Source organism: Schistocerca serialis, chromosome 11 (assembly GCF_023864345.2).
Source record: "Schistocerca serialis cubense isolate TAMUIC-IGC-003099 chromosome 11, iqSchSeri2.2, whole genome shotgun sequence".
Taxonomy (NCBI): Eukaryota; Metazoa; Arthropoda; class Insecta; order Orthoptera; family Acrididae; genus Schistocerca; species Schistocerca serialis.
Genome location: NC_064648.1, coordinates 152,792,395 through 152,812,986, shown reverse-complemented (window position 1 = coordinate 152,812,986; position 20,592 = coordinate 152,792,395).

The window sequence follows — 20,592 nt, the reverse complement described above, 5'->3', positions numbered from 1 at the left end:
GTAAAGCTTCATGTCGTGCAGTCATCTAGGGTGCACGAGTGAGACTTCAGCTCCGAAGGCCCATATCGATGACGTTTTGTTGAACGGTTCACGTGGAGATGCTAGTTGATGGCCCAGCATTGAAATTTTGTCATGTCAAACGATTCTCGTCAGTCGTCATTGGTCCCATTCTTGCAGGATCTTTTTCTGGCCGCAGCAATGTCAGAGATTTGATGTTTTGCCAGATTCCTGATATTCACGGTACACTCACGAAACGGTCGTACGAGAAATCCCCACTTCACCGCGACCTCAGAGCTGTTATGTCCCACCGATTGTGCGCCGACTATGACACCACATTCAAACTCACTCAAATCTCGGTAACCTGCTATTGTAGAAGCAGTAACAGATCTAACAATTGGACCAGACTCTTATGGTCTTATATAGGCATTGCTGACTGCAGTTTCGTATTCTGCCTGTATTTGAATACGCATGCCTTTGGCGCTTCAGTATATTTTCTTCAGGTATGCTCAGAAAGACATTACCACTTACCCCAGCATCCTTGGCCCTCTTAAGAAATAAGCAGACATCCTTACAGAGGCAGACGAACTGCCACGGGTCGAACAGTGGGAAAGCTGAGAGCCTGACGTGAAGGGCGGACCTGCACATCATACGGACAGACCCACTGACGGCCGTATTTCATTGCGAGCGGCAGTCGTTGGAGCAGGCCTGTTCTCCAGCAGAGTTAACCTGCTGCAAACGTAGCCTCGCACTTGTGCCGAGAGTTGTGGCACGCTCAGTTGTCGGCCACCCGTGCACACCGCGTGCTCATGACTGTGTTGCACAAGTATCGACGAGAGTTTGGATGCTCTGCTTACCATGGTTCAATTCACGAGGGGTGAGTTCATTCTACCCACAGCATCCAGTTCTCTAGTTGTTACTTAGCCACGTACCTTTGCTGACTGTGTCATGTAGTGACTTTGTCCCAATCTGCTGGAAATACTAAAGTGTTGACAAGGGATGCCTTATGTGTGTGACACGCCAGTTACTCCTTCCTGTTTTTCTTTCCCCATTTTCGTAGTGCTCACCTAGACCAACTGTGGACTAAGAGTTTCTGCAGTGCTGGCAGGAACAGTTGTGCCTACAGAAGGAGCAGCAACATAAGCACATTCCGATGCTGGTAATCCAGAAAGTGAATTCGCTTTGCTCCCTTGCTTCACTGGTGGGTGGCCACCCACACATGGACCTACAGTCAGCCTGGTTGATGGGGCTACTTATTGTTATCCTGCAATGTCGTCTATACCTGGTGCTGCAACAGAACTTCTTTATTTAATAAAACTCATTTTGTAAAGCAGAACTTTTTAATTTTTTTAATCATTTTGGCACATACTTAAAGTTTTCTTTTACACCGTTTTGAAATTCTTATGGACTGGGCGCTTTTTTAGGTTAGAGGGTCTCGGGAAAACACAAGAAGGGCTTCAGTCACAAAGGGTGCCGGCTGAACACAGGAAGAACGTATATACAGGCACCATTGGTATAACTGTTGTAAATTGTAGCTGTGTTGGGAAAGTACCACAGCTGCAAGCGCTAATAGAAGGCACTGATGCTCAAATCGTTATAGGCACTGAAAGCTGTCTGAAGCCAGATATAAGCTCAGCCAAAGTTTCTGCGAAGAACCTAACAGTGTTCCGAAAGGATAGGCTACACACGGTTGGCGGTGGCGTGTTTGTTGCTGTTAGAAGTAGTTTAACTTGTCGCGAAATTGAAGCAGGTACTTCCTGTGAGTTAGTATGGTCAGAGGTCATTGTTGGCAACTGGAATAATATAATAATTGGATCCTTTTACCGATCTCCCAAATCAGATAATACAGTTACTAAAAGGTTCAGAGAAAACTTGAGTTTGATTTCAAACACGTACCCGCTAAACACATTCTCTGAAAGTTATTTCGATCAGTTAGTCATGAGCTCACACGAATAGTAAACGGTTGTGAAAACACACTTGACCTCTTAGCAACAAATAATCCTGAGTTAATAACGAGCATCAAAACGGTTACATGGATCAGCGAACACAGGGTTGTTGTAGCGAGATTAAATATTGTAATCCCCAAATTTACGAAAGAAATACCTATTCAAAAAGCAGATAAAAATTCACTTGACGCCTTCCTGAGAGACATTCTCCACTCTTTCCAAATTAATAATATAAGTGTAGACCAGATGTGGCTTAGATTCAAAGACATAGTATCGGCTACAGTTGAGAGATCTATAACAAATAAATTAACAAACGACGAAGCTCATCCTCCTTGGTACACAAAACAGGTTAGAACACTGTTGCAGAAACAACGAATTATACATGCCAACTTTAGCCGACCGGCGTGGCCGAGCGGTTCTAGGCGCTTCAGTCTTGAACCGCGCGACCGCTACGGTCGCAGGTTCGAATCCTGCCTCGGGCTTGGGTGTGTGTGATGTCCTTAGGTTAGTTAGGTTTAAGTAGTTCTAGGGGACTGATGACCTCAGATGTTAAGTCCCATAGTTCTCAGAGCCATTTGAACCATGCCAAATTGAAACATCTGCAAAATCCCCAAGATTGGCGATCTTTTACAGAAGCTCGAAATTTAGCGCGGACTTCAATGCAAGATGGCTATAACAGTTTTCACAACTAAACTTTGTCTCGAAACCTGGCAGAAAATCCAAAGAGATTCTGGTCGTATGTGAAGTATGTTAGCGGCATGAAACAATCAATGCCTTCTCTGCACGATAGCGATGGATATACTATCGAAGACAGTGCTGCCAAAGCAGAGCTACTGAACACAGCCTTCCGAAATGCCTTCACAAAAAAAGATGAAGTAAATATTCCAGAGCTCGAATCGAGAGCAGCAGCCAACACGAGTAACGTAGAAGTAAATATCCTCGGAGTAGTGAAGCAGCTTAAATCACTTAATAAACGCAAGTCTTCTGGTCCAGACTGTATACCAATTAGCTTCCTTTCGGAGTACGCTGATGCAGTAGCTCCATACTTAACAATCATATACAACCGTTCGTTCGACGAAAGATCCGTACTCAAAGACTGGAAAGTTGCACAGGTCACACCAATATTCAAGAAAGGTAGTAGAAGTATTCCACTAGATTACAGGTCCATATCGTTAACGTCGATATGCAGCATGATTTTAGAACATATATTGTGTTCGATGAAACACAACTAGCTCTTTATTCACATGAAGTGATGAGTGCTATTGACAAGGGATTTGAGTTCGATTCCGTATTTCAGAATTTCCAGAAGGCTTTTTGACAGTGTACCACACAAGCAGCTCATATTGAAATTGCGTGCTTGTGGAGTATCATTTCAGTTATGTGACTGGATTTGTAATTTCCTGTCAGAGAGGTCACAGTTTGTAGTAACTGACAGAAAGTAATCGAGTAAAACTGAAGTGATTTCTGGTGTTCCCCCAGGTAGTGCTATAGGCCCTTTGCTGTTCCTCATCTATAGAAACGATTTAAGAGGCAATCTGAGCAGCTGTCTTCGGTTGTTTGTAGATGACACTGTCGTTTATCGACTAATAAGTTCATCAGAAGATCAAAACAAACTGCAAAACGATTTAGAAGAAATATCGCAATGATACGAAAAGTGGCAGTTGACCTTAAATAACGAAAAGTGTGAGGACATCCACATGAGTGCTAAAAGAAACTCATTAAACTTCGGATACATGATAAATCAGTCTAATCCAAAAGCCGTAAATTCAACTAAATATCTAGGTATTACAATTACGAAGAACTTAAATTGGAAGGAACACATAGAAAATGTTGTGTGGACGGCTAACCAAATACTGCTTTTTATTGGCAGGACACTTAGAAAATATAACAGACCTACTAAGGAGACTGCCTACACTATCGCGAAATATGGGAGAGAGTCTCACAGAAATGATACAGGATTTGGGATGGACATCATTAAAAGAAAGGCGTTTTTCTTTGCGACGGAATCTTCTCGCGAAATTCCAGTCACCAACTTTCTCCTCCTAATGCAAAAATATTTTGTTGACACCGACTTACGTAGGGAGGACGATCACCGAGATAAAATAAGGGAAATCAGAGCTCGTACGGAAAGATATAGGGGTTCATTGTTTCCATGCGCTATACGAGATTGGAATAATAGAGAATTGTGAGGGTTTATGTTTATTAATTTATTTATTTATTGAGTCCTTTGATCATATGTAGTACAGGGTACAGGATGATATTGGACTTATTACTAAGTTCAAAATGATACATATTTAAATAATCATTTTTCAACATGCTACCAATTTCCTAGTTGTAGTTCTTACAATGATACAATGTTACAAATTACAGTAGCTTTAGTTCTTAACAGTTATTCTGGTCCAAGTATTCCTTTACTGAGTAGAAACAGTGGTACTGTACATATTCTCAGACAGATCTTTCAAAAGCACTAATATTTTGTAAGCATGCTATACTATTTGATAGTCTATTATAGAGTTTCAATGAACCCTCTGCCAGGCACTTAAATGTGATATGCAGAGTATCCATGCAGGTGTAGATATAGATTAGGTAAGTACGAGAGCTGCACCGTAACTTCATTTGACACGCACGCTATTTGGTATGTAGTGGTCTTGGTGGGGTGAGTTGTCTCATTTACAGGTGTTGCTCTCTCATCGGACAGGTGTTGTCCTCTTCCAGGTCAGTAAGGAACAGTGACGAGCAGGAGCGTGCGTTTGCATTAGAGGCCTGCTTTTCGGAAGGATGCTCTGTGACTGCAGCCTAGTATGCCTCACGAAATACCTTCAGTGTAGCATCGCTGGGCTGTGCCTGAGATCGTAAATCACTCGTAACACAGGCCACAACTTTCAGACAAACAACAAGTACAACAAGACAAAGAAATGGACTCCCTCGGCCAATTAGATTGCATCAGAACGTCGAGGAGTGAGAACTTCACTCTAGCAACGCCCACAGCATTCTGCGCATAAACGTGCTTCTGCTGTTGGACATTCTGATTGTTCAGTAAGGTGCATTCGTAATGACTTTCATTAGCATCCATACAAGTTGGCAATAGTACAGGACTTCAAATCTCAGAGGAACACGTGTTAGGCATTTCTCAAAAACATTCCTAAGGACACAACTGCTTTTTTCAGTGACGAAGCCCATTTTCACTTAATCGGAAGTGTCAATTGACAAAATGTGTGCCACTGGGCCGATATCAATCCCCGAGAACTGCATTGGAGGCTGCTGCAGTAATCTCAAGTGACATTGTGTCGTGCAACTTCCTCAGCTGGGATTGTTGATCCCTGGTTCTTTGAAGAGAATGGGATCACAGTGACAGTGAATTCAAGCCAGTATGTGAACATGATGGAGGAACTTGTTTGTCCTCAACTTGGTGGACATTTCACTCCAACATGGTAGAGCAACAGCTTAGACTTCAAGGACATCGATGGCTGTTTCAAGGCAACATGTCAAGAAGCACCTCACCTCAGTAAGGGGCAATTTGGAGTCCAGTTATATGAACCGTCCAAGGAGCCTACAATACCTGAAGTCCAACATTCAGGTAGAAATGGCCAACGTACCTGCTGCTGTGCTAGTAAGGTTTATGAGAAATGCCAGGAACAGGATTATTCATTTTGTGGGCAATGGGGAACATCACCTATTTATATGATTTTCAGAACTATGTAAAAGAAAACTTTAGATATGTACCTACACTATTAAAAAGGAAAAAAAAATCTTATTCATAAAATGGGTTTTATTGTGTGTTGAAGTCAGACGGGTACGATGCCACACTCTCTATTACATTGTGCCAAATTTTCAGCCCTCCACTGAGCCCAAGAAGGTTTCCTTTGACAAACATTGTCAGTGGCTTACACAGTATTTCGGCCATCAAACCCATGTTGTAGCAACGTGGCTGCAGTTGAAATAGGACCACAACTGCTACGGGCAGTCGTATGCAGCCTGTATCGCTTATCTGCGAAGCCTCTCGCACGAGTGTCAGTTTGAGTGCCCCCAAGTGCTACCTCTAACACAGACTCGTTAATTCGGGGCATAATTGTTCAGTTAGCTCGTGATCCTGAGGATCAGACTAGGGCGTTGACCTTATCTAACCCTCCTTTAGCTGACATACCATAAATTGCAGAATCACATGAGTTTTTGGCGAGAGGTTGGGACATCCTTCCTGACAATTGTCAGGTGGCAGAATTAGGTGTGCATGGTCAACAGCTCCAGGAGCCCTGTCAGGTACCCTAGATGGTCTCGCCTCCTGCTGTGTCGTTGTGAGTTACCACCACTGATGCCGAGGCAACAGCCCCAGTCTGTCTTTGCCTGTGCTGACGTCGTGTTTTGAGTAGCTCTGGGCATCATAATTTTTGCCTGCAGTGAAAATTGGATCCTCGGCGTCATTATCCTGCCACACATATGGCAAGCCAGTGGTCTTGCCCTGATTGCCATTTGTTGCACGTGTGACGAGACTACCGACAAGTTGAGGGCTTTTCAGGGTATGCCATCTGATAGAAACTTTGCCAACTGTCGGTGACATTTGGCGAGCTGCGAGTCCATCTTCAGGGCCCCTGGTGTACACCTCGAAAAATGATGTCACATTTAATCCCTCGATGGCATATGAAACCTGATGGATGACAGATATAATCGTTTCAACGTCATGTGCCAACAGATAGCGTAGTAGCATAGCTACCAGAATACCACCTTCGTCTATCCTTTAATAGAGTGTTAACAGCCAGAGACCTCAGAGTGGTGCAGACTTGTGAAGCAAGACTTGAATGACTTTAGCCAATGATAGACAGTTTTTGTTGGGACAAATGTACGGATATAGAGGCTTATCTCGCAAGGGTTAAGATAGATACTGCCTACAGGAAAATTAAAGAGACCTTTCGAGAAAAGAGAACCACTTGTATGAATATCGAGAGCTCAGATGGAAACCCAGTTCTAAGCAAAGAAGGGAAAGCAGAAAGGTGGAAGGAGTATATAGAGGGTCTATACAAGGGCGATGTATTTGAGGACAATATTATGGAAATGGAAGAGGATGTAGATGAAGATTGAATGGGAGATATGATACTAGTAGTAAGATGGCGGCTAGTGTAAAAATTCGTTGTGCGTGTACGAGAAAAAGTGTGAATTTTGCCGTGAAAAAGAAAAATTGTGACAGTTGTAAGGATGAAATTACAAAGCTCAGCGAACGGGTGTCTAGTTTACAATTTATTATCAGTTCCTTGAAGATGGATATCAGGAAACTTAAAGAAGAAAGAAGTTAACGGAACATGAAAAACTCGCTCCATGAAAGTACGAATATGTCGGAGAATTGGACGGAAGTGAAGTACAAAAGACGCAAACAGATAATACAAGATACAGAAAACGGCGAAAGAAACGTAAATATAGTGAACGAAAATTACTTTCAAGCTCTTTCGACTACGGATTGTGAAAGTGAAGTTAACAGTGCGAGTGTACCATGTGGAAAACCAAACGACTTTGTGAATAAGGTAAAACATGGAATATTTCAGCAGCAGTTAAGTAAAAGAACATATGCGAAAGTGCTCACGAAAAATCTTCCACCGCTAAGCTGCTCTACTGAGACAATATCGACATGTGTTAGCAAAAAAGACGGAATAAATAGTGCCAAACAAGACTTTGCTTACTGCAAAGGTAGGCAGGAAACAGGCAATCTCGGAACAGCAAGTACCGGTAAAATTGAACTGTATGCCGACAGCCAAGGATGAAATACAGCCGCTGAATTTCGATGTACAAGTAGTCAGAATTTTAGTTTTAACTGTACAATAAAACCAGGACCAAAATTCAGTGCTGCTACGTCAATGAGTCAAGAAAAAATTTCCTCATTGAGCAAAAAGGACTTTTCCATCTTCCTGGCGGGATCAAATTATATAGCTAGGAACGAAAAAAAACGATCTCTTAATCTTGCTAAAAAGAAAAGTGTATGAGCTGAGAGGAACAAATGTTATTGTTTTTTCAGTGCCACACCGTTACGACTTGATAGAATGGTCCTGTGTAAATAAAGAAATTGAAACTGCAAATAAAGAGATGCAAAATATTTGCAGGCGATTTGAAAATGTAACATTTGTGAACATCAGCAATTTAGGGAAAAGATTTCACACAACACATGGTTCCCATCTAAATGTACTAGGAAAAAACGCAACAGTAACAAAAATTTTAGAACTTGTAAATTAAAGCTCAAATGTGCCGTGTGATGATAGAAGAGTCATACCTCTCATGGACAGGAAGAGTGTGTATCCTGTAGAATTCAATGTGAAATCTGCTGTCAGTGATGCTAAACCTCTCCAAGGCAAATGTGAAATTTTATTAATGCAAGTGAACACTCCAAATGTTAATGATTCACAGACAGGCACAGCAGTTATGGAACAACAAACACCAGAAATAAGTGAGACAGCAGCAGCACCATCATTATCAGCAGAAGCAGCAACAGCAGCAGCAGTAGCAGAACCAACAACGACTGGAGCAGCAACACAGCAATGCTTAAGGAGGAGCCAAAGGAAAAATACATCTGTGTCATTCAGTGATAATTTTTTATGGTTTCAAGCCAAGGACAAAATAAAAATGTGAAAAACCAGCCTGCTAACTCACAGATAAGTCACAACAACATTCTATTTTTAAACATTCAGGGTCTTGAAAATAAAGTTGAAATTCTGGAGGAGTCATTGCCACAGAATAAGTATTCTTTCTTATGTCTATCAGAACATTGGCTTAAACCAGAACAAATACAATACTATGTACCAGAAGGTTATAAATATGGAAACAGTTTTTGCAGATCTCAGTACCGTAATGGTGGTACTGTTATCTATGTTTCAAATGAAATAGAGTGTAGATAATTTAGACAGTGTACTCTGCTACATAGTGAAGTGGAAACAGTATGTAACTGTAATTGGGGGAGACTTTAATTCAAGCTTTGATGTAACATGTAACAAACCCAGTGTAAATAAGTTACTGAATATGCTAAGGCAGCACAACTTCAATCATGTAACTTCAGAACCAACAAGACTACAAGCGTGCTTGGATAATGCTTTTCTCAACTGTGCTCGTGATATGTACTCCACCAAGGTAAAGGAATTTGTTTTCTCAGATCACTCCATGTTAACAGTAGAGTTAAGACATTTTATTAAAGGGGATGAGAGCAAGGCTGCACAAAAGTTAACAAAATCTAATACCTTAATATTAACAAAACACAATCTCATAAAACTAACACACCAGCTGAGCATAACAAACTGGGACAAATTATTTCTAAACAGTGATTCCAGTGCCCAAACAGTTTATGAAACATTCCACAATTACTTAACAGGTATTTTAAAAGCCCATTTTGTTCAAAATAAATACGATAAAACAAGAAAGGGTAAATTTTGGTACACCAAAGAACTGGAGAATCTAAAAAATAAGCTACTGCTGTTGAAGCGCCTTGCCAAAGTAAACAATTCTAATGAAATTAAGGATCTCGAAAAAATCACTAAGAAACTGTATAAGAAAGAGTTGCAATTGGCGAAACTAAGCTACAACACAAATTTCATAAAAAATAGTAAAAACCAATGCAAGACAGCCTGGTCAGGAATTAATACTGTTCAAGGTGAAGTCAGAAACTTTGACAAGACAGTCCCAATACCAGCAGATACATTCAATAAATATTTTGTAAGCTGTGCTGATGATATCAAAAAGCTGATCAGAAAACCCAATGTAACATGTATAGATTATCCGAAGAGTGCAAACCTAAATCATAATAGGGCCAGATCATCATTGAAACACTTCAAAGAGGTACGCCAACATGAAGTTCTTAAAATAGTCAAAGAAATGAAAAATTCATACAGTACAGATATTTTTAATATGTCAGACAATCTATTGAAAAAAATCATACATTACATTGCAGCACCATTAACATATTCTATAAACCTGTCTCTCATAGAAGGGTTTTTTCCTGATCCTCTCAAACTATCCAAGGTAACTCTAGTCTTTAAGAAGGGTGTCAAATCAGACCCTGCAAACTACAGACCAATTTCGCTAATTCCAGTACTAGGAAAAGTCTTTGAAGGCATAATATATAAGCAGATGTATGAGTACCTAGAACTAAATGCTATGTTAAGTGCATCACACTTTTGTTACAGAAGAGGAAGGTCAGCTATACATGCCATAGAGCTCTTAGTCAGAGACATTCTAGCAGCATTTGAGGTCCATGCGCACACACACCTTATGTGATCTGAGCCAAGCTTCTGACTGTGTTGACCACTCACTTCTGCTCTCTAAACTTGAGTACTAGGGAATATGTGATAAAAGTTTAAAACTCATCAAATCATACCTCAATAAAAGGAACCAGGTGGTGAGTTCAGGAAGTCATCTGTCAAACATACTCGAGGTTCAACATGGAGTGCCACAGGGATCTAAATTGGGACCACTTCTTTTCCTTGTACACATAAATGACTTACCAGGAAATATAGATGTAAAGACATATATGTATGCAGATGACACAACTTTTCTATCTGTAAACCATGTACTTGATAACCTTGTAAGTGATATGAAATTGGCAAAAGAAAATGCAACATCATGGTTTAATGCCAATGGTCTGCTATTAAATGAGGAAAAGACCCAGAATATGTGGTTCAGTCTATCAAAGACTACAAAAATAGAAAAACAAAAGGCAAAGTTTTTAGGTATTGTACTTGACAACAGTCTAACATGGAACTCTCATGTTGATCACATAGTGGTTAGGTTGTCAAGAGTTATATATTTGTTGAAGAGACTGATGTGTTGTGTGACATTTGAGTACGTAAGGACAGCGTACTTTGCCTTTTTTCAATCTGTTTTAAGGTATGGGTTAATACTCTGGGGAAACAGCAGAAAAATAAATGAAATTATGGTGATCCAGAAGAAAGCAATCAGAGTAATGGCTAAGGTAGATAATAGAACACATTGTAAACCATTGTTCCATAAATATAGAATTTTAACAGTAATTAATTTATATATTCTTGACAGTGTTAACTACATACTTGCTGAACTACCTAATTTAAGTGTAACAAATGAAAGGCATGGCTACTATACAAGAACGTGTACTTCTCTGCTGTTGCCACAAAATAGATTAGCTAAAACTAACAATAGTCATAAGTATATGGCAATTAAAATATATAACAAATTGTCTAAAAATGGATCAATCAAGCCTGACAAATTATTTAAAGACAATGTTCATAACTTCTTGTTAACTAATCCATTCTATTCATTAGAAGAATTTTTAGAAATGCCCAATATCAACTTAAATATGTAAAAATTTATTTTGTAAAATTAATAGGTTAAGTGAACTGACGAAGTCTATTGCATGTAACAATGCTGAATGACTAATAAAGAATCTAAATCTGCGTGAAGAGTTTGACAGAGCACTGAAAGACCTGAGTCGAAACAAGGCTCCAGGAGTAGATAACATTCCATTAGAACTACTGACAGCCTTGGGAGAGCCAGTCCTGATAAAACTCTACCATCTGGTGAGCAAGATGTATGAGACAGGCGAAATACCCTCATACTTCAAGAAGAATATAATAATTCCAATCCCAAAGAAAGCAGGTGTTGACAGATGTGAAAATTACCGAACTATCAGTTTAATAAGTCACAGCTGCAAAATACTAATGCAAATTCTCTACAGACGAATGAAAAAAAAACAGTAGAAACCAACCTCAGGAAAGATCAGTTTGGATTCCGTAGAAATATTGGAACACATGAGGCAATACTGACCCTACGATTTATCTTGGAAGCTGGATTAAGGAAAGGCAAACCAACGTTTCTAGCATTTGTAGACTTAGAGAAAGCTTTTGACAATGTTGACTGGAATACTCTCTTTCAGATTCTGAAGGTGGCAGGGGTAAAATACAGGGAACGAAAGGCTATTTACAATTTGTACAGAAACCAAATGGCAGTTATAAGAGTTGAGGGACTTGAAAGGGAAGCTGTGGTTGGGAAGGGAGTGAGACAGGGTTGTAGCCTCTCCCCGACGTTATTCAATCTCTGTATTGAGCAAGCAGTGAAGGAAACAAAAGAAAAATTCGGAGTAGGTATTAAAATCCATGGAGAAGAAATAAAAACCTTGAGGTTCGCCGATGACACTGTAATTCTGTCAGAGACAGCAAAGGACTTGAAAGAGCAGCTGAACGGAATAGACAGTGTCTTGAAAGGAGGATATAAGGTGAACATCAACAAAAGCAAAACGCGGATAATGGAATGTAGTTGAATTAAGTTAGGAGATGCTGAGGGCATTAGATTAGGAAATGAAACACTTAAAGCAGTAAAGGAGTTTTGCTATTTGGGGAGCAAAATAACTGATGGTGATCGAAGTAGAGAGGATATAAAATGCAGACTGGCAATGGCGAGGAAGTTGTTTCTGAAGAAGAGAAATTTGTTAACACTGAGTACGATAAATAGTTTGGACAAGAAGAGAATAGAAGCTTTCGAAATGTGGTGTTACAGAAGAATGCTGAAGATTAGATGGGTAGATCACATAACTAACGAGGAAGTATTGAATAGGATTGGGGAGAAGAGAAGTTTGTGGCACAACTTGACTAGAAGAAGGGATCGATTGGTAGGACATTTTCTGAGGCATCAAGGGATCACTAATTTAGCATTGGAGGGCAGCGTGGAGGGTAAAAATCATAGAGGGAGACCAAGAGATGAATACACCATCAGATTCAGAAGGATGTAGGTTGTGGTAGGTACTGGGAGTATTGATTGAGGTGAGTGATGAGTATGCTGAAGTAAATTATATGGGAAAGACTAAGTCCTACTGCAAATTGATACAACAAAGAGATAAACTATTTATCTTCAGGAGGACTTGGTGTAAATTATCATTTGAACAAGGGTAACAAAATGTGGCTATTTTCAAATATCCACATTTGAGTAGTTTGTGTAAAAAGCCTCATGTTCATATTTTTCAGTATCCGTAACATATGACCTAGTCTCCTTGCAAATAGTTCTCATAGTGCAAGGTGTAACTTGAAAATTAATTGGTCAGATGAAGAAATATGCTACACTTGTATATTTTCTGATTGAAGTTCATTACTCCCTGTCCTTACCCTTGAAAATTATTTGTTTCTCATGGTCCTGAATGTCTAATCTAGTGACATTCATTGAATTTACTTTGTCCCAGCATCATATTGCCATTTTTTCATGCAGAAATGACTGTGTGGGTCAAAGCAGTCCTGTGTGCAAGTTACACTGACCAACTTTTTTTATGATACCAGGACAACAGATGTGATGCTTTTTGTTTAATAACTTACTTAACGGTACATGTCTTCGCCAATACTACAAAAACGTATTTGGATTTTTTCCCTGTCACTATCCTTTGTTTTTTCGCATAGCAAAAGAGAGGCAAAATTAATTGGACTAAATTAATCACAGTTTCAGGTGCACTACATTACGTGTTGGGTAATGCACATGGCAGTTTCTCCCCCATCGCATACTACGTACATAAATGCTTGGAAGTAAGCTTTTGTTTTTTATTTTATAAAATAAATAAACCGAAATTTCATGTATAACAGCAGTCTATACACATATGTGCAGTACTGAAGAAACAGACATAAAATACCGATAAATTTAAAAATATCGTCTGTAAACCAACTATTTACATTAGATTTCCAAGTTTCTTATATTTTTAAATTGTCTTGTTTCAGTTCCTTGTTTCCTACATTGTCCACTAAACCAAAAGAAAAAAAAGCATGCTTCAGGACGTGCCCACTACAAACTGAAACGAGAATTTGGTTTGTTCTCTCTCTTCTACGAAGTCTCCTGCTTTCACCTCGAATTTACAAAGATGCATAACCCGTGGTACCTGTACCAAGCCACAGCAACATATACGATCAATGTGGCTGCAAATACTATGTGATTCGTTTTCATCCAATCACTAATTGTGAGCAGCGGCAAGAGACGGTGTACAATGATTGCCATCTTTCCCAAGGCACAAACAAATTATAGGAAGGGACTATTTTCCTGAGATGTTTTCAACAGTACATAGGACACCAATTTTTAACACAGCCACGGTCACAATTATCTATAGTCACTAAATTAATCTCATTTATAATGTGCAGCGACGACACTGGAAGAATTTACAAGTTAAAATTCATCAATTACACATGCAATTAATTAATGACGTAGTAACTTATGTATCGTACTGCTTTAATTAGGCATTCCTACTTTATGTCATTCATATTTTTAATTTTTATAAGCCAATTGTAGATAGATAGCAAAAAGACTTTGACTTGTTTAGGTATAATATTGATTTTAGACAATCGAGTCAATCGCCTGCAGGGAACTTTCGTGACAGCCCCTGACCTGGAACAAGTCCTACCCATTCCACTAAGTCACATATCTTCTGCACCATTCGCTTACCGCTAACATTTCAGGTCAAAGAGTATCTTTTTTTAATTGTATCACTACGTTTACATGCGAAACATGTTCTGAAATAAGAAAACCGAATTGCGGAAACCGTTTTTCGCTTTCGTGTTTACATGTTACTATCTCAAGCGGATTTGCTAGCCCAGTTAAATTTGGCACCTGGAAAACAACGGTTATAGTTTCTGTGTTAATCAGGACAATCGCCATTTGTATTTAATCAGCCTAGGTGTAAACCGCTTCAGTCTAATATGTCCACTTATCCTTCACCGTATGAAAAGCCATTCCGTCCATAATAGCTGAAAATTTTTAAAAACAAGACAAAACCTGACAGCCCAACACTTTTGAAAACCGGTTGAATTTACAAGGGAGCGAAAATATATTACTAAACCGGCAACTAGAAGCAGATCTCCAGAATCGATTTTGAAGTGTTTACAATAACCAACCAAAAACGGTATTGGGGTAATCGTTTGCGAAATACAGTTATGGGGTCTCCATGTAAATGATGTGTATGTTTGCTCTCCTGTGTACCTAAAGGGATATATTAAACCAAATAAAGCGCTTAATGAAAAATTGTCCTCATTCACAGTCAACATCAAGATATCATTTTTGTGTGTGTTTCTTAGTATCGTATCAATGTAATTTAGGTACCGTAGACAGATTCACCTATTACGGGCTTGGACTATAACAATCCGAGCCGTCCAAAAATTGATACAAAAGACTGTAACAACTGAGATATGTTACACCGAACATAGCTCGCTTATATAAAAACCGTGTTACCAATATTATAACAGGGTACGAAGTATTTTCGTCATAAATAATAAGAACATGTGACTACTTATAGCTATTTTATCAACGAACTAAAATTAATTAACTAATACAGCCAAAAATATGCTTATTCCTTCCAACATTTTCTTGCCAGACTCCTTAATGGATAGTAAAATAAAAGGCTAATTGGTACGGCAGGGTTTCATATTACGGCCGACAGATGTCAGCTCGATGCGATGCCACAGGCGTCTAAAGCTAGCGAAATGAGGGATGCTCAACTACCGGACCTACCGATAGATGGCTCTACCAGCTGATTACTGTCGTCTGTATTGCCCGCCGTATTCGAATTTGCCAAGAAGTTTCTCTCGGTCTGTACTGTGTATAAGGAATTAAGGATTATCGAAATGGTGATTTCTTGTTCCGCTTTCAATTGTACGAAGCGATGGAGTAAGGAAAGTGACTTACCATTTCACAGGTCATAGGACTACCGATACAATACGATAACCTAAATTATGAAGAAAATGTTTTGATATTATATAAGCCAGTTATTTACTGTGATTCTTTTCTTATGTATGTATTTAATTACTGTATAAAACATTGTTTTACATAATGCTGAAGAAAAGGTCTTTAGTTCTGTTTCTCCCCTTTCTGTAACTATGTGAATATCGTACTGAAACTAAAACCCTCTGTAAACTTTGACGAAGCCAATTGTATGATAAGTCCTGAAAGGCTAATAAAAATATTCTATTCTAACAACACGGACTTAGTGCGTTTGCTAATTCGATGTTTTTGAACAGGTTTCCTCTTTAGCACGCAGAGCTGCTAAAGAAGTGGATTACTTCCTTTTTTTTTTTCTTTATTGCAATTTCATTCCCCTGCCCCCATATGGGCAGGGGAGGGCTGTCAGCAGCACAATCCAACGCTCTTCAGCCGAGTGACATGACAACTAAAACAAGAATAAAATAATACATACATAAGGAGATAAAAAGGGGAACATAAAACAGAGTAAGGGGAGAAAATGGAGGTTAAAATACACTGACACGTAGACGTTCATTGGGGACAGTTAAAAAAGTCACCAGAAAGTTAAAAAACACAGTTGGCGATTCTTAAAACACAGAGAAGACACTGGATGCGCATGCACAGGTTAAAAGTTGGCCACAGTATTAGAAACACTCCGAAACAACACACTTAAAACCCACTTGGAACACACACGACGAAGAATAAAACTACCAGGTGGGACCTGCCGAGGGAAAGGTCAGAGAGGATGGGAAAGGAGGGGAGAGCATGGGGCAGCTGGGGAAGCGGCGGGATGAAGAGAGGAGGGGCAACCGTGGGTTCACGAAGAGGCAGGAGACACGTGGGGTGGGAGAGGAAAAGGGAAGACAGGGCAGGAGGGAGCGCAGAGACACTGAAAGAAGGCACAAGAGATGGAGGGGGAGTAGGAGGAGGAATCCGCTCAGAAAGAGGGAGGGGGGGGGGAGAAGGAGCCCTGAGGAGGAGGCAGGAAGAGGGGGTTAGAGTTGGTAGGAAGGGTAGATGTCAGGGCGAAGCTCATCATCCGGGAGGGGTAGACGGTGGAAGTTGTGTTGGGAAAGGAGACGGAGGGTGTGGAGATGGAGAGAGGGAGGGACACAATGGTAAAGGCGCGGCAACTGGTTGGGAGTGGAGAGGAAGGGAGACACCAGGGGGTGAGGGGGATCAAGGCGGCGGACAATATATAGTGCGCGGATGTGTTCAAGGGGAGGGGCCGAAATCCAAGGGATGCTGGCATAACAAAGGATGGGGCGGAGGATTACTTCCGTGAAGTGGAAAGATTTTAATCCTACGTCTTGCAGTTTTCCTTGCGGAAACCTTTTCCGACAAGATGATTACGTAATGAGCCCTGGAACGTGGAAGAAACGTGCCATCAGTTTTTAACTTTACGACACCTTTGATGCCACCAAATAAACAGCCACGACGACATGCTGTTACGATTTTGAGTGACAACGATGCTTCTCCATGTTATGGCCGACGCGATGCCAGAATGAGATTTTCACTCTGCAGCGGAGTGTTCGCTGAAGTTTCATATCAGCGCACACTCCGCTGCAGAGTGAAAATCTCATTCTGGAAACATCCCCCATGCTGTGGCTAAGCCATGTCTCCGCAATATCCTTTCTTTCAGGAGTGCTAGTTCTGCAAGGTTCGCAGGAGAGTTCTGTAAAGTTTGGAAGGTAGGAGACGAGGTACTGGCAGAAGTAAAGCTGTGAGTACCGGGCGTGAGTTGTGCTTCGGCAGCTCAGTTGGTAGAGCACTTGCCCGCGAAAGGCAAAGCTCCCGAGTTCGAGTCTCGGTCGGGCACACAGTTTTAATCTGCCAGAAAGTTTCAAAGCAGATGTTGACAAATGTGAAAATTACTGAACTATCAGTTTAATAAGCCACAGCTGCAAAATACTAACACAGATTCTTTACAGACAAATGGAAAAACTGGTAGAAGCTGACCTCGGGGAGGAACAGTTTGGATTCTGTAGAAATGTTGGAACACGTGAGGCAATACTGACCCCACGACGTATCTTAGAAAATAGATTAAGGAAAGGCAAACCTACGTTTCTAGCATTTGTAGACTTAGAGAAAGCTTTTGACAATGTTGACTGGAATACTCTCTTTCAAACTCTAAAGGTAGCAGGGGTAAAATACAGGGAGCGAAAGGCTATTTACAATTTGTACAGAAACCAGATGGCAGTTATAAGAGTCGAGGGACATGAAAGGGAAGCAGTAGTTGGGAAGGGTGTGAGACAGGGTTGTAGCCTCTCCTTGATGTTATTCAGTCTGTATATTGAGCAAGCAGTAACGGAAACAAAAGAAAAATTTGGAGTAGGTACTGAAAGCTTTGAGGTTTGCCGATTACATTGTAATTCTGTCAGAGACAGCAAAGGACTTGGAAGAGCAGTTGAAGGGAAGGACAGTGTCTTGAAAGTTGGATATAAGATGAATATCAACAAAAGCAAAATGACAATAATGGAATGTAGTGAATTAAGTCGGGTGATTCTGAGGGAATTAGATTAGGAAATGAGACACTTGAAGTTGTAAAGGAGCTTTGGTATTTGGGGAGCAAAATAACTGATGATGGTCGAAGTAGAGAGGATATAAAATGTAGACTGGCAATGGCGAGGAATGCATTTCTGAAGAAGAGAAATTTGTTACTATTGAGTAAGTGTCAGGAAGTAGTTTCTGAAAGTATTTGTGTGGAAGTGAAATGTGGACTATAAATGTTTGGACAAGAAGAGAATAGAAGCTTTTGAAATGTGGTGCTGCAGAAGAATGCTGAAGATTAGATGGGTGGATCACATAACTAATGAGGAGGTATTGAATAGAATTGGGGAGAAGAGGAGTTTGTGGCACAACTTGACAAGAAGAAGGGACCGGTTGGTAGGACATGTTCTGAGGCATCAGGGGATCACAAATTTAGCATTGGAGGGCAGTGTGGCGGGTAAAAATCGTAGAGGGAGACCAAGAGATGAATACACTAAGCAGATTCAGAAAGATGTAGGTTGCAGTAGGTACTGGGAGATGAAGAGGCTTGCACAGGATAGAGTAGCGTGGAGAGCTGCATCAAACCAGTCGCAGGACTGAAGACCACAACAACAACAAACAATTGAAAACCCTTATGTTGTTTGCATTAATAAGTCTTCTTTGTACATATTTTTCAGTGACTGTGCATTTCTTATTGTTCTCATTCCTTGTTATCATTTTTAAAGCCATACGGTCACAAAAGCTTGTGTCTGTTACTTCAATATTGTACTCAATGCTTTGCTTGTTGGTAAATATGTGATCAAGTGTTGTTTCAGACCCATCCCCATATCTGGTAATTTCCTGCACCAAGGTTGCATTTTGTATGAGTTAAACAGATTTAATAATTGGACCTTGTTCTTATTACTTTTGTTAAAATTAATTTTAAATTCACCATAACTACTATGTATTTTGACCTGCCTCTCAATTCAATTACAATATCATCTATATAATATAAGAATTGGGTAAAGTCACCTGATGGGGATCTATAGATGCAAGCAACGATAGTCTGACAATCAGTAAATTCACAATTACAACATTCAAAATATTTTTCTGCACACTTCACCTTGCCAAGTTTTGCCTCTTTATATTTAACATTACTTCTAACACAGATGCTTACACCTCCACATTTATGAGTTTCCCTGCAGAAGCTACTTATTAAGCCAAAGTCTGGTACATTTGCTGCACAATTCTGAGTGTCCCAAAGCCAGTGCTCATTGATACGCAGCACAGAAAAATTACTTCCAGCTCACACATTTTGTTGCCTAGTCCCTGTACATTCGATACAGCAAAGTCGAGCCACCTAGATTTTTTCGCAATGCTCACCCTAGTGTCCCCTTCAGTCTTCTTGGTAGAAAAAAATTCTTCAATTGCGATGATCTCGTGACTCTTCTGATTGGCAGTCTGCTGATTGTTTCTACTGGACTGGATGCTGTTGTTGACAATGGTGGTGTGTCTGCTGCTGCTGCTAAAGCTGACAGATTCTCTGCTGCTACTGGTTGTTGTTGTTGATCTGCAGCTGATAATGGAGATGTTGTTGTTGTGCTGTCTCTGGTATTGACAGACACTCAACTGTCGCTATTCTTCTTTGTGCAAGTAGGTCCGTCTCCTTATACAGTATCTTCCTTCCTGCCACATCGTTTGCTGCTTCTTCTAACTTTTTCACTGATCTCTTGGGTATGTTTACTTCTTGAGTACTTGTGATGTAAATAGGTACATTTTTCACTTTTAAGGATTCTCTTGTTATTTGTGCACGAGTTGTGTCAGTAACCATTCTCACTGATTCTTTACCTGAGACTGCAGTATCCTTCCATTTAAGCTCTATTGCTGTTTTGTACACTTCCCTGTTTGTTTCCACTGATTCATGAATTCTTGCAGCCATTAGTTCTTCACCAGTTGCATTTTGCATTTAGGTGCTGTCCATGTGCTGTATATAGCTCCTTGTTACTAGGAGTATTAAATGAAACAAGTATTATGGATGCCTTTCACTATTTTTTTTTTTTAGTTTTCTGCTTGTGGATTGAATTTACACAACACCAATCAGGCAGGTGCCTGTGTGATACTCCAGCTACAATCACACTTTTATTTTGTAATGCTGACAAGGGTTTTTGTAATGAACAATTTGCCAAGTTGGCTTCATCCTTTGCTACGTCATTAGCCCCTGCCCAAATAACTGAAAATCTTCTTTTGTCAGATTATGAAGATCATTGTATTTTTGTAATATTACACACTTGTGGGGGCACCTGGTATCACCTTCCCTTCAATGTCATATTTATTTGAAGTTAAATTTAAAATGTTTCTTGCACTGTCTCTGCCATGGCTAGCAGAGGCAACAAATATTTTGGGTCTCCTACTCACTAACTGACTCTCAGGAGCAAAGTTTTGCATGTTCATTGCTGCACCCTTAGATTGCTTTCCTTTTAAAACT